This window comes from Lontra canadensis, unplaced genomic scaffold (genome assembly GCF_010015895.1).
Source record: "Lontra canadensis isolate GAN:19392208 unplaced genomic scaffold, GSC_riverotter_1.0 scaffold44, whole genome shotgun sequence".
NCBI lineage: Eukaryota > Metazoa > Chordata > Mammalia > Carnivora > Mustelidae > Lontra > Lontra canadensis.
The window spans coordinates 14,536,631-14,552,576 of NW_022631038.1; the positions used below are offsets into that span (position 1 = coordinate 14,536,631).

At 46.1% G+C, this 15,946-nt stretch overlaps 1 pseudogene; it reads right to left on the bottom strand.

Moving 5' to 3' along the window:
• Positions 1-1,025: 1,025 nt before the first annotated feature.
• Positions 1,026-15,946, bottom strand: part of LOC116876183 — a 40,915-nt pseudogene continuing 25,994 nt past the window's right edge.

Below are 15,946 nucleotides of genomic sequence, written 5' to 3' on the forward strand. Positions count from 1 at the left end.
TATTATCATGGAGAGGAAGATCAAGGGGAGCTGGGCTCCACTGCCGGTCTGTTTATCAATAAGTACACACGTACACACACACACATCCATGCATGGGGGATAGTGATTTCTAATGTTGGGGAGAAGAAGGGTGAATATTTGATCTAAAAGTATGTTTGCAAAACTAAATGGCATGTCTTCTATATAACACAAACTATGGAAAGTAAAGCTCAGCAATGTTGTTGATGTTGGACATCATGGGTCTTCAGGGTGAAAGTAGGAGGGGAGAGCACAGAGTCTAATTTCTGCAGCCTGAAATTTCAGTTTGTCAAAAGGGACAACGGAGTAAAAGAATAAGACAACTTGAGCCAAAGGCTCTCCACGTCCCTTGATGTTTTCCATAGTAAGTAAACCGATGAAGAATGGACAGATTTCTGTCTTGGTATAAGTTTAAGTGGTGCTACACCCAGCATTACCTAGATTTTCGGAGTGAAGACAGATGTGACCTAGCGGTGTGTGGACAGAGAAGTAGGCCGGGCAGAGCCAGGCATGGGACTTGGCCACCATGGTTGTGTTGCTGTTTGGCAGTCACCCAGCAGCTGGCGTTGGGCTGATGTTTGGTGTGGAGTCCAAGGCAGAGTGTCTGAAGGATACAAGCACAGGCCAGAGTCCTGTGGCTCTCAGCATGGGGCAAGCATGTAGACCTCACCCCAAAGGTCAGGATGTTCCACAAGCAAGCAGAACATGGCCACAGAGAGTGGTAGAGGCAGTGCTCAAAGTCCAGCAAGATCGGCAGCTAACCGTGGAGGAGAGTTTCAGCAGGGAGCAGGGTCCTAATCTCTGGGGGAGGACTCGGAAAAGAGGACTGGCCAGGGCAAGGCGGATCTTGTTGATAGACCTTGAACTCCAATGCCTTCCAAAGCCAGGTCTGTGTAGCAGAGTTCAGGACAGAGAAGCTACCATGGACAGCTAGAAGAACCCAGACAACCTCTTTTGAAGAGCTTCCTAGATGGGGGAGGGATGAACCTGTTTGTAAGGGTCTGGTGTCACTTGCTAAGAGGAACGGAGAGGAGCAAGGCCGAAAAACATAGAAGTCTTTCCAGAAGCTGTACAAACAACTGCTATTCTCATTTCATCTTCCTGTTTTCTGGTTATGTTCAATTACTACAAATACACCACATTGCTTTACTTAATAAAAAACAAAACAAAACAAAATCCAATATACGTTATTAAAACTACACTCTGCATCTAACCATAGTATTGAAAATGTCTGGGGTAGCCCCAAGCTGCAGTCAACCTTATTGCTTTCGATACATGGAAGTCATAAAACCAACTTAATTTTTTAAAATAATTTTTATATGCCTTTTGCCATAAATTGACAAATTGAAGACAATCCTCTGCCCTTCACATTTTCCACTTTGGGTTTGGAAGGCCAGCCCTGTACTGAGGCATCTTCAAGCAGAGCAGAGTTGTTGGGTCGGAAAGTGGTCATGCGGGTGACATTCTTTCCGATGAAAAATGCGTTCCAAATTCAAAACAGCCACACTGGACGTTCCTTCTGGGCAAGATCTCTTTGGATTATACCGCAGTACTTACCCAGAACCTTCTGTAAAACGGTGCTCATAAAGGTCAAATGTGGTGGAGAGCGAGAGAGGCTCTTCCAACCTAATGCCTCTCTCCAGATCTGAAGCCACTGAGCCCCGGGTATTTTATCCTTGAAATCAGAACAGGACAACCACTACTGACCATAGGCCTGTAGCCCTTTATGCCTGTCCACTGTTTATCCCTCCTCTCCTTTGAATGTTGTCTCCTTAGTATCTTCAGGTGTTTGCCATCAGGGGCAAGGGTTAGCCCCTGAAAGGTGGCCAAGTCCATGGATCCTCCTCTCTTCCTCCCGTTTCCATGACTCTCTCTCTGGGGTATAGATTCCCTGTCACAACCACACCTCTGGGTGTCCAGGGCGGACATTGCGGAGTCATCCCACTGCAAGGAAGAATTTGTGCCTCCTTGGAGATGGTGCATTGCCCCGAGGACACAGCTCCGAGTGTCCCAATGGCCTGGGGCCTGCTGTATGACTCTGTAAGCTGGACGTAACCGAGAGCTTGCAGAATATTCCTTAGCTGTAGATGGGCAATCCTGTTCCGTCTTGCAGAGGTCGGTGGAACGCTCCTCCCTGTGGAAGAAGCTGGTTTCGTCTCCATTTGGTTATTAATTTCAATATTCCTCATCTATAAATGTGTCTATTTTTCAATTTCTCCCTGGAACCACTTATAACATCTGCCTGGTTCCTTCTTTATGAGTAAAATAAAATCTTTAACATGTGTTCATTTTATATCCTTATGAGTCATCATTTTACCTTTTTTTTCTTTTCCTTTTAAAATTGTCTTTCCACATGGTCTTTTTCTCACTTGCAGCTTCTCGTCCTTCATTTTATGCACTCGGCGCTCTTTTTAAATGCCTCTAATTTGTCTCTTTCCCTGCAACCCACTGCTGGCCTCCTGGCTCGGCTCACTGGCATTTTTCACAGGCTTAACTGGAATAGATTCCTAAGTGATACCCTGACTCCTGCCAGGCGCCCCCATCACCCCCCACCAGCCCCATTCTATGCCAAACACTATTGCTCTGAAACTGAGGTCCCCGCCTGTCCATTTCCACTTAAAAGTCCTTGAGGACTTTGCACCACGTTAGACCACCAGCCAAGCTGGGGGGTCTAAAAGCTGGGCCTTTGACATACACGGTGAGCTGGGCCCTGACCACATGTCTGTCCCCAACACTGCCCTCCTCCGCCAATAGGTGACCACAATTTCTTTTGATACCTTTTAATACCTTACTGACCTCCGGGCTTTCTCTCACTCTCCTCTGTGCCTCTCCTCCCCGGCCACTGTAGCTGGGCTAGCTCCTAGGTACCCATCAGGTCCCAGCTTAGATGTGTAGGGGAGGAAAAAAATCTTTTTCACTCTACCCGCCCAGGTGCAATGTCTAGGGCCTGCAGATCAAAGTGCAAAAAGGCAGAAGGGAAAGGGGTTTGGGGTCTCCTGAGTAGGGGAGGCAACGCTGTGGGTGTGTCAGGGAGGTGTGTAACAGAGTGATGTCAGACTAACTACTGAACCACACTGACAACTGTAGAACGGAGATCCTACTTTACGGGTTTTGGGGGAGGCGGGAGATGAAAAGAGCATGCACAAAGCGCTCAGAATAACGGCACGGAAAAAGACCTGGACAAACGTTAGCTCTTGATAATATGCCACAAACGCAAGAAGGAGGCGAGTCGCTGGGATGGCAGACACCTGTCTGAAGGCCACCGAGCGGCGCGTGCTCGGGAGCCAAAGCTTGCAAATCCAGTTCGGAGATTTCTTTCCAGGAGTTTATTAATGTTTGCGGCTCTCCCTCAAGAAAAATTTGCATATTCGTTGTCGTCTTCAAAGAGGGCTTCGTGACTAGACCAAAAGCAGTTACAAGGCAAGACAGGGTCGTCTAGCCTTTGTGAGTCTCCTTCTGTGCGTAGATGTCGCCTCTCGTGCGTTTCTTCCTGGTGGCTTTTGGGAAAATCCTCACACCTCCACATCACACGCTTCAACTCTCTTGATATCCGTCCCCGCAGTGTCCCCTCTTTGGCCCTCACCAAACTTACCCTTTGTCTTTCAGTTCTGGGCTCTTCCTAGTGAATGGGGCTGAGAGTCTGTAGCCTGGGACAGCTGGTGGCCACTGTGATAGCCATAGTGAGGAGAAGCCGGACCCGACCTGGTTGGGTGGGGGTGCGATTCTGCCCCCTTAGGCTTCTGCTTTCTGCAAACCGCTCTGCAGCTTGGTTCTGGGAGTAGACTCAAGCCGAGCTTGCACCGTGAGAAAGCCGCATGCACCTGTGCAGCCGCGCGGAGTGGGGAAGTGCGAAGGCCCGAGGCCTCCAAAGAAGTGTTTATCCAGCCTCTGAGCCAGATCTGGGGACTACAGAGATGAATGCCCGAGATCAGGACTTGGAAGAGCTTGCTCTGTGATCTGGGGGGTTATGGGAGGCCTGCAACACGGTATTTTCTGGAAGTTCGATATCATAAAATAAGATTTGTAAACTGACAATTCCGCCACTTAATATGTTAGTATGTATCATTCCCTTTTACTAAACTCCCATGTGATTACTATCACCCATTCATTCACCCATGTGCCTGTCTTCACTTTTTAAAAAACGCAATCATTTAAAAAATGATTTTAAGAACAATCCCATTTAAAAAGGGGAATCATCACATATGTATCTCTTATTCTGCAATTTGATTCTTCCATGTAATAATGTATCACAGACATCTTTCAGATCAGTATTTTTTTTTAAAGATTTTATTTATTTGAGAGAGAAAGAGAGAGAGAGCACGCGCATATAAGCAGGGCGAGGGGCAGAGTGAGAGGGACAAGCAGAGTCCCCACTGAGCACAGAGCCCAACGTGGGGCTCAATCCCAGAGCCACAGTCAGACTCTTAACCGACTGAGTCCAGGCACCCCTCAGGTCAGGATTTACAGTAACACTCCATTCTCCTTGAGGGGTATGTGGTATTTGTTGAGTGAATGTACTATAATTTATTTGCTCATTCCCCTTGTAAATGTATTGGTGTATACATGTGTAAGCATTATTGTAGAATGCATATCTAGATAGGGATTTCTAAATTCCTAGGTACCTATATGTTAAAGTTTAAGAGAAACTACAAAAATGCCTCCAAAAAAATACTAATTTATATGTCTACTACCTGTGTATAAAAGTTCCAGTTTCCTCCACACGCTGAAACTTTTTTCTCTCAATGTAAGGAGGAAAGTGTTCTACTTTAGATTTTTATTTCTTTAGTAACTTGCATATCTCTTCACAAATCCCTTTGCCACTTGTATTTCCTTCACGAATTCTCTGTACTTATCCCCTGCCTTCTTCCCCACCCCCACTCCTTTTTTTTTTTTTTTTTTTGGTATTTTCTTCAAGTTTGTAGAAGCTCTTCAGACAGCATGGCCGTTGACCTGGTGTCTTACACGTGATACCCGATCTCCTCCTGGTCTATCTCTTGTCTTTTAATTTGCTTTTGTTTGCCTCATTTTTGTTGTTGCCAGGCAGAATCTTTTTTTTTTTTTAAAGATTTTGTTCATTTATTTGACAGACAGAGATCACAAGCAGTCAGAGAGGCAGGGAGAGAGAGAGGGGGAAGCAGGCTCCCCACCAAGCAGAGAGCCCGATTTGGGGCTTAAGCCCAGGACCCTGGAATCATGACTGGACCTGAAGGCAGAAGCCTTAACCCACTGAGCCACCCAGGCGCCCTGCCAGGCAGAATCTTAAAAAAAAAAATTGTTATTATACATTCACATCTTCACATTTTCTTTTATGGCTTCTAAATTTTATGTCCTGTGCTGGAGTCCCCACCTCAAGACTATAAAACCTAATACAGAACCTTAAATTTCATATAAATAGGGGTGAATCAGTTTGGTTCGTCAGTAATATTTTATTAAAAAAAAAAGCCACCAATTGCCTTGAAGTACAGGCAATAGTCATTGTTAAACTGATGAATGGCATCCTTTAAAGGGAGGGTTCTTTACCAAAACACTTACACTTAAATTGAGTTCTCGAAACTTGCAAGAGCTCTGTAAGTATTCCCAGTTCTGTCATTGGACCTTTTTAAAGAGAGAACATGCAGGGAAAAAAAAAAAAAAAGAAAAAAAAAAAGAAAGGGAACAAGAAAAAATTAAAATCTTCATATGCAAAAGGTATATAGAGAGAGTCTTCTTGCTTTTCTCAGTGTGGAGTAAAGGTTGAGCAGCCTGTGCATAGGACCCTGTATGTGGTCATCTCCCCACACCACGTTCGAGGCAGGAAGTTGGGGGCTGCTGTTTAGGGAGTTCAAACACCAGAAATCCAGGTGCTGTGTGTTTGGGGACTCGAGGAGAAGTTGAAGAGGCCTCTTGGGGAAGATACCATGAGAAAGCAAGGAGATGGCACAGTTTAAGGAAGTAAAAATTAATGATGGATGAAACTGGCCCGTCTTGGAACCACATCTGGGGCAGAATGTAACTTAGCAGCACCTGCTTCTGCAGCCCTGGTCCTCCCTACACCTGCCAGGACCGCCTTCTTCCAAACAGCCTCAGCCTTTCTGTTCAACATCACTCAGCTTGGGCAACAAAAGTGTCTTTTAAAAAGCAAACCGCCTTTGGATATTTCATGGCCTTCCTCCTTGGATATCTTAAGGGTTCAAAGAAACCAAGTCAGAAGATGGAGTACAGAAGACCTAACATGGGGACAACTGGGTGAGGTCGTCGTTTGAGCCTCCGACTCTTGGTTTCAGCTCAGGTTGTGATCTCGAGGTGCTGGGATGGAGCCCTGCGAGGGGCTCCGTGCTCAGCGTGGAGTCTGCTTGGGATTCTCTCTCCCTCACCCTCCACCCCCACCCATGCACGAGTTCTCTTTTTCTCTCTCAAATCTTTTTTTTTTTTTTTTTTTCTTAAAAGAAGACCTAACTTGGCTTATTGCATAAACTCTGTGTGTGGGCATGAGGCAAACTTCCGGCTTCATTGGAGGTGGACACCGAGTGGCCTGAAGCACCTGTCCTAGTCCCCGAATGGCTTGGGGATGCAGCTGACACTCAGTCACTGATCTTAGTTATAGGGGGGTATGAGAGGGTTGGAAATAAAGGGTTCGAGGCACTTAGGGAATCACAGGGGATTCTTGCTGTCTCCAGGCTGATTTTCCGCCCATCCGGGACTGCCTTTCTGTGTTTGTTTGCAGGTGTCACAAAACCTCCTCTGCCCAAAATATCCCTGCTCCCTCATCACCTTTCACCTCTCTTTGTCTAGATTGTTCTTCTCTTGTTGAAATGTTGTTCTCAAAGCAACCCGGGGGAGCAGTGGGGCTGCGGGAAAGGAAGAGCAGAGCAAACAACAAAGGGAAATCCGGGGCCATAAGCAGCATCCGCCCGCCCACAGGCAGGATCCCCACTGGAAAATGGGCAACTGCTATGTACAGGCGATTCACAGAGAATGTTTGGTTTCCTAGAGCTACTATAACAAAATGCCAAAACTGGTGGCATTGTGTCTTCTCACAGGCCAAGAGGCCAAAAGTCTGATGGGAAGGTATCAGTGAAGCCGTACTCTGTCTGGCCCCTGCAGAGGAAGGATTCCTCCTTGCCTTTTCCATCTTGTGGTCACCCCAGACATTGGCTGGCTTGTGGCAGCACAGCTCCGATCTCCTACAGCATTTTCCCGTGTCTTTTCCCACAGTCTATGCTGTGTACATATTCACGTCGGTGTGTAAAGTTCCCTTTCCCATAAGGACACCAGCCAGACTGGAGTAGAGCCCACTCCACTGACCTCACCTTAACTTGATTGTAGCTGCTGCAATGATCCTGTTTCCAAATAAGGTCATAATCTGAAGAACTGGGTTTAGGACAATTCAGTCCATGACACAGAGGAGCAGTTTTAAAAAGCTCATAAGCTTATGAAGGAGCACCTGGGTGAGTCAGTTGGTTAAGCGTCCAACTCTTGATTTCAGCTCAGGTCATGAACTTGCGGTCCTGAGATCAAGCCCCACATCAGCCTCTGTGTACAATGGGGAATCTGCTTGGGATTCTCCTCCTCTCCCTCTGCCCCTCCCCCTGCTCATACTCTCTCTCTAAAATAAATCTTTAAAAAAATAATAAAATAAACTAATAAGCTTATGAAGAGATTATCAAAACCATTAACAATCAGAGAAATGCAAATTAAAACAACACTTCCCTCCTATCAGACTTGCAAACATTAGAAAGTTGGTAGTCCCAAGTGTCGTCTGGCAAGTAAGGACAAAGGAATACAGTAGTCCTCCTTATCCACTGGGAGGAACTTCCAAAACTCCCAACAGATGTCTGAAACCACCATGTTTTTTGCATACATACATAGATACCTATGACAAAGCTTAATTTATAAATCAGGCACAGTGAATGATGAATAATAACTAATGATAAAATACAACAATTATAACAGTATATTGTAAGAAGAGGTATGCAAATGTGATCTCTCTCAAAATAGCTTATTGTACTGTATTGTACTGTACTTCGGGTGATGAGATAATAAAATGCCTATATGGTAAGTGTGGAGCCTACTAAAAAAAAAAAAAAAAAAAGTCCCAGCAGTTTGGCTTCTAGGAATATGTCACAGAGAAATTCCCACACAACACCACCATGGCATAGACCCAAAGATGTTTGTTCTCATCTCATTTTTGGTGATAGAGAATTGGAGGCCACCTGGATGTCCAGTGGGAGAAATGAGAGTAAAATGTGATAGATACATATGATAGGTTATCACTCAAGTTAGAAGCAATGGCTCAGATACAGACCCAGGACAAATCCTAAGAGTGCAGTGTTAGTTAACAACAGCAACAACAAAAAGTAAGAAGCAACATGAGAACTAAAACACCATAATTTTGGGGGCACCTGGGTGGCTCAGTGGGTTAAAGCCTCTGCCTTCAGCTCAGGTCATGATCCCAGGGTCCTGGGATCGAGCCCCACGTTGGGATCTCTGCTTTGCAGGGAGCCTGCTTTGCCCCCTTCCCTGCCTGCCTCTCTGCCTACTTGTGATCTCTGTCTGTGAAATAAATAAATAAAATTTAAAAAACAAAACAAAACAGTGAATGCCTCATCTCTAAAAATGAGAATTCTTTTGGAAAAAAAACCACCATAATTTTTAGAGAAATTAAAAATATATACATATATACATACCCCATGATTATGGTGTTAATTATAAAAAGCTATGATAAAATGTCATAGAACCATACATTAAGACATTAAAAAAAGAAAGAAAGAAAAAAGAAAAAACATTCCATGCAAAAACTGGTAATATCTGACTAAGATCTGTTGTCTAGTTGGTTTTTTGACCTCATTGTCAATATCTGGGTTTTGAGAATGCATGATTGTCAGGTAAGATGTCACCACTGGGTGAGGCTTACATGGGACCTCCCTACTATTTATTTTTTATTTTTATTTATGTTTTTTAATGTGGGGAAGGAAGAGGGAGAGAGAAAGAATCTTAAGCAGGCTTCACGTCCAGCACAGAGCTCACTGTGGGACTTGATCCCATGACCCTGAGATCATGACCTGAGCTGAAAATAATAGCTGGGCTGCTTAACTAACTGAGTCATCCGGACACCAGTCTCTACTGTATGGTTTGATGTCATCTAGTGTGTGTGATAAATGTACATAACTAAAATTTGCTATTTTGATCATTTTTTAAAAGACTTTATTTATTCATTTGACAGACAGAGATCACAAGTAGGCAGAGAGAGAGGAAGGGAAGTAGGCTCCCCGCTGAGCAGAGAAGCCCGACTCGGGGCTCGATCCCAGGACCCTGAGATCATGACCTGAGCCAAAGGCAGAGGCTTTAACCCACTGAGCCACCCAGCCGCCCCTATTTTGGTCATCTTTAAGAGTATAGTTCAGTTGGGCACCTGCTCAGTTGGTTAAGCGACTGCCTTCGGTTCAGGTCATGATCCTGGAGTCCCGGGATCAAATCCCACATTGGGCTCCCTGCTCGGTGGGGAGTCTGCTTCTCCCACTGACCTCTCTCTCTCTCTCTCAGATAAATAAATTTAAAAAAAAAAAAAGGAAGAAGAAGAAGTCACCAGTGGTGATTAAAAAGGAAAAGTATAGTTCAGTGGTGTTAAGTACATTCACATTACTGTACAGTCATCACCACTATCCTTCTCAGAACAGTTTCATCATCCCAAAATGACAACTTTATACCTGTTGAATAATAACTCTCCATCCCCCCATCCCCCAGCCCCTGCTCATCACTCCTCTACTTTCTGTGTCTATGAATTTGACTACTCTAAGTACTTCATTTAAGTGGAATTACATAGTATTTGCCCTTTCATGTGGGGCTTACTTCACTTAGCATAACATCTTCAACATTCATCCATGTTATAGCACGGATCGAAATTTCATTCCTTTTTATGGTTTAACAATATTCCATCGTAGGCACACACCACATTTAAAAACAAATCCATATTCATCTTGATGGGCATTTGGTTGTCTCCACTTTTCGGTTATTGTGAGTAATGCTATGAGCACTGGTGCACAAGTATCTGAGTCCCTGTGTTGGGTTCTTTTGGGACATACCTAGGAGTGGAGTTGCTTGATCATCCGATAACTTTATGTTTAACTTTCTGAGGAACTACCAAACCACTTGCCAGAGTAGCTGCACCATTTTATTTCCCTACCAGCAATACAGAAGGTTGCCAATGTCTCTACATCTTTACCAACACTTGTTTGGTTTGGTTTGTTTTTTTTTTTTGTCTGTTTTAAATAATAGACATTCTGCTGGGTGTGAAATGGTATCTCTTTGCGATTTTGATATTTCTCTAATGAGCAATGATGTTGAACATCTTTTCATGTGCCTCTCTGTACTTTTTTTTTTTTTTTTTAGATTTTATTTTTTTATTTGTTCTAGAAAGAGAGCGAGCATGGTGGCGGGGGTGGGGTGGGGGGGGGAGGGAGGACCTGAGGGGAAGGGAGAGAGAAGGTGAATGAATCTCAGGCAGACTCCGGGCTGAGCTGGGGTTCCATCTCATGACCCTGAAATCATGGCCTGAGCCGAAACCAAGGGTCAGACCGCTTAATTGACGGAGCCACCCAGGTGCCCCTGTAACTATTTTTCTGATTACAGTGTCTTATGTGCCTATAATTGTTTCAAAATGAAATTAAAAACTCATGTACATCATAGAGAAATCTATCCATATATTCATGTACATCACAAGTTCATGTTGTACACATATCTTCATGTACAACACCTGTTCTTGCAAGAACAGGTACAAATAAAAAGAGACACACTAAACAGATTAGAATGATGGCCTATCCACGGAAGGGACTGGAGTTTGGAGATAAAGAGAACAAACAAAGCAACAGAGGGCCATTGAGAGGACAAAGACGATAACATGCCACGAACTGAGGTACGTAATGAACTGAAACTTTTGCACAGTAAATTCAAAAAGAAAAGTAAAAGGAGAAGGCAGAGAAAGCCCACGTTTAAGCCCACGTCATTTCTGGTCCTGCCTTCTCCTCCCCTACAGTGTTGGCTACTGATTAGGGAGGGGACTGGTTTGCCTTCCTTAACCGCCAGGTCTCCTTCCACTGGCCCCTTTCTTGCCCCGCCCCTGCCCAAGAAATCCAAGCTGGGGAGATGCAGTGGGTAGGTCTCCGTGGTCAAGAGAAGCATTGGCAAGAAGCCACAGCCACGTTGCTCCCCTTCCCACAGTCAGCAAGCTCTGCGGCTCTGGAAAGTGCCACGGCTTCCTCTTCCAGAAAGGGCAGGAATCCATCCTCTCCAGGGTCCCTTAGAGCTGTCACAGTCTCTGACGTTGACATTCACAGTTCAACCTTGCCTTCATCCACTCTCCCCAGGCCAGCAGAACACCTGAGCCCCAGAGCACGGCTGCCACTTAGTAAATGGGAGGTGCTGGTAGGAGCAACCCCCCCCCCACCTCCCCACCCTGTCTGCAGGTGGTCAGAGGGGATGGGTGGTTCTTTAAAAGGTGACCTCAATCAGTCTGAAACCCGGGGAGGTTAATTTTTCTCAGCCAGCTGCCGCCCGGACAGTTTCAACCTTCTCTTCGGCATTTCAGCCTTTCCAGTGCCAGTTGAGACCAGTTGGTACAGAAGGAGGGAATTTATTAGAGGGTGTTGTCAATTTTTTAAAAATCCAAACAAAACTCGGGGAAGGTTGAGCCAAAGGTTGTAGGTTGGGGCTCAGAGAGTGAAAGACCTGTTTGTTTTAACCCGATTTAAATAGTTGGCTTCTTTGAAATAAATACCACCAATAGCACTTGCCAGAAATCAGCTTTAATAGCACACATGTTCGAGGTGAGGCTCAAAGTGCTGCACGGCAGAGGCTGACAGCCCATCCAAGAGCGATTTCCCTCGCCAGGACAGGGAGGGAAGGCTGATCTCCATTATTTACGTTATAGTGGGAACAATTACCATTCTGTTTCGCTTAGGAAATAAGGAGCTGGTAATCTTTTAATTAAACAACTTGGATTGTTTGGTGGGGGGACTAATGGAGGCAGCTCTGAGGAGAGGGGAAGACCGGGGTTGGGGGTGCTCAGCAAGGCGGCCCCCCAGCCAGCTGGGAGCTCTGCAGACCTCTGCAACCCTGGGGCTTGCAGAGCCCACCTCTCCCAACCTGCTAACGGACCTGTCTCCAAAGTCACCTCGATGAAAGTCAATTTGCTCCGGAGGAAACAAATTCACAGATTAGAGGCACAAGTTCTCCTGGAAATTTACAGGTGATAAACGCCCCGCAGGAGGGCACACTTTTTCTTTCTTAGCATCAATGCTCAAAATTCAGAATAACAAACAAGCAACAATAGCTGGAGGGGAAAATAAATAAATTAAGGAATTCAAACTGCATTTCCCGATTTACTTTCCAGAGCTGGTTCTCAGTATATAAATCAGCACTTGTTGGAGTTTTTGCCATTTAAAAAATGGCAAAAACAAAATGTGGGTGGGTGGGGGGATGAAAAGACGCATCATTTGAAAAAGAAAACCTATTACATATGTGTTGCTTTGAACTAATCTCAAGGCACCAGTCTTTAATGTTATTAGAAAACATAACATGGGCATATGTACTCGAGTATATTTAAGCAAGAGTATCACAAAACTACTGTTTGCTTATAGGAACCTGAAGTAAATCCTACATATGCTGGTGCACGAGGGGATGACTGGAGAACCAAACTGGCCGAAATTTGCACCCAGTTGGACCCCACAATTTTTATAAAAAGTGTAGGAAGTCAGGCAGGCACAAAGCCCCTAGAAGACTTTGTGTTGCCCTCCCCACGCCAGCAGAGAATGCCACGGGCAACTGGGTTAGATGCAAAGAACCGAGTAGGGCAGATTGCACACGAGCGTGTGGGTGTGCACACAGGCACACACCAGGACCCCTGCTTGGCGTGGCCGGGCTGGCCCTGGGTCCACGTTGGGGAAATTCCTCCAGCGTGCTGTGTGATTGCTCTATGAAAAAGAGTGCTGGTATCACCAGGAGAGAGCCCCACAGTCGCTCCGGTAGGAAAAAGACTCCAGGGTCCTATGCTCTTCAGAACGCACGTTCTAGAAGCCATTCTAGTAACTCCCAGAAGCAAAGGGATGAGGTTTGGGAGGGGCTGCAGCCTTGAGTCCCTGGAGGAAATGCATGGTGTTAGCATATCCCCATTCTGGAAATCCTGCTGCAAAGAATCCTGTTTAATTTAGGAGATGGTTTTTAAGATAGCCTTTCAGGAAACAGAAGTTTGCAAAATGCTGTGGGGCAGTCAGGGATGGGAGGGTTTCCTGGGTTGGAGAATGTAACCCCTCCCTAAAAAATGGCAGGTGAGCAGAAGGAACCCTGCCTTACTCCTCCCTCCGCTCTGGGTGAGGGACCTGGACAGAACCAGGAGGGGTCCCAGGAGACAGAATCACCTACTGAGTGATCCCTTCATAATGGTCTCGAGTGATGTCAAATACACACTTGAGACAATGGGTGCCAGGAAAAGCTGGAACACCCACCTTTCCTTCAGCCCTTGACCGGGTGACTGCGCAAGTTTGAGTCTGGAATCGTTGTCAGAAGGAGCGGAGGGGCAGGCATGAGCCCCCTGGAAGGTGCCAACTCTTCCTGGTTTGTGCAGGACTCTTCCAGTCTTAATGGGGAGGGTTTCCCATCTCTGGACACACACCCCCCCACCATCCTGGTCCAACCTACAAACCCGGACATTTGGCCACCTTAGCTCTCTCTGGAAAAGTCTAGTTTTGAAAAGAAAGTAAGAGCTAGAGGTTCTCCTCCAGGCGCTATAAAAGATTGTCTTTATCTTGGTAATTCGCTCTCTGCTTATTTTTGTTACCTCTTATCTGTTTCCTGGTAGTAAAGCTCTTAGAAAGAAAATGGCCTTGTGGGCGTGTTGGGCTGGGTGGGGTGTGGTGGCTGGGACACGGGCTCACGCTGCCGCAGGCCTGCCGGAGTGGCTGATGGCAGCTTCCAGGCTGCCTCCTGGGGTGGGTGGGAAGGACGAACTGGATGCTAAGAGAGCTGCTGGGGGTGGAGGGTTGGGGTGGAGGGGGGCTCTAAGAGGCTGGAGGGTGGGCGAGCCTTCCCTAGGGGCAGGCCCTCCTGGCAGGGCTCCAGGCCACTGGCCTTTCTCTCCTCCCTCCACAGCAGATGCGTCCCCCAGTGTGCACGGGGGTGCACTGATCCACGCTTTGCCTCGTGTCCAGAGGGGAACGAGGCTGGGGACAAAACATTACTATTTGTCTTCAGCCCTTACCCTGCGCTGCTTCTCCGTCCTTCCTTCCTTCCTCTCTTTCCTTCCCTCCTTTCTTCGTCTTTTCTCCTCTCCCCGCTTCCTACCTGGCCTTGCATCATCTTTATTTCCCTTTCTTTTTAGGGCTCGGTTTTAAAAGCCACTCCTCCTTAAAGCCCAAGTGCCGCTACTGCCCCCTTGTGTCTCACTGATGGAAGAACTCGGTCGCAGGGTTGTCCGCGCACCTGGGGAGAACCAAAGACCCTGGGATGCCCGGGAGCGGAAAGGCTGTTGACCACATAGTGTTGGCAAAGAACATACATGCCCACTGGGGCGACATTTCAGGTGCGGTGACCCTACTGGCCTCCAGGAAGCCTATAACTATAGCAGAGGAAATCCCTGAGGGAACATACCTTGATCTTGTCTAGCTACAACAAGCTTGTGTGGGTCCTTGTCGTGAGCTCTGGTACATATCCAGGGCAGGACTATATCTGTCTTGTTCAGCATGGAATTTGAATGCTTAGCACAGCACCGGGCCCGTATTTGTTGGGATATGGGGGAGTCAGACTCATACCACAATTACATGCTAACAATATTTATTATATTTTTTACTATGTGCTAGGAACTGTTCTAACTCCTTTATATGTTTATATTTGTGTATTTAAAAGCTTTTATTTATTTATTTGTCAGGGAGAGAGCACAAGCAGGCAGAGTGGCAGGCAGAGGCAGAGGGAAAGAGAGAAAAAGCCAGCACAAGCAAGGGGAGTGGCAGGCAGAGAGAGAAGCAGGCTCCCCGCTGAGCAGGGAGCCCGATGCGGGGAGAAGATTCCAGGACTCTGGGATCCAGACCTGAGCCAAAGGCAGCCACTCAACCCACTGAGCCACCCAGGCATCTCTACATCTGTTATTTGTTAGAAACACCTTCTAAATTATTACCCCTTGGGGGCGCCTGGGTGGCTCAGTTGGTTAAGCATCTGCCTTCAGCTCAGGTCTTGATCTCAGGGTCCTGGCATCAAGCCCCGCATTGGGCTCCCTGCTTGACGGGCAGCCTGCTTCTCCTTCTCCCATTCCCTCTGCTTGTGTTCCCTCTCTCGTTGTGTCTCTCTCTCTCTGCCAAATGAATAAAATCTTTAAAAAATTTTTTAAAAATAAATTATTACCCCTATTTAGTAAATGAGGAAATGAAAGTACAGGATTGGCAACTTGCCAAAAAAAGTGGCTGTCAGGATTTGAATCCAGGCTATCTGGTTCCAGAGCACACCTATGGACACTAAACATTACATGTCTCCCGTTTATATGCATCTACCTTTCATCCTAGTACAAGAGCATCGGCTATTAGCACAATGAAATGCATTTGTTGATCTAGAAAAATGATACATTATGGTATCATTTTTTGAATACTTGAGTACTCAAAACTATTCCACAATTCCTTAATAGTCTTTCTTTTTTAAGATTTTATTTATTTATTTGACAGATAGAGATCACAAGTTGGCAGAGAGGCAGGCAGAGAGAGAAGAGGAAGCAGGCTCCCCGCTGAGCAAGGAGCCCAATGTGGGACTCGATCCCAGGACCCCGGGATCATGCCCTGAGCCAAATGCAGACACTTTTTTTTTTTAAGATTATTTATTTATTTATTTATTTGACAGACAGATCACAAGTAGGCAGAGAGGCTGGCAGAGAGAGAGAGAGAGAGAGAGAGAGAGAGAGGAGGAAGCAGGCTCC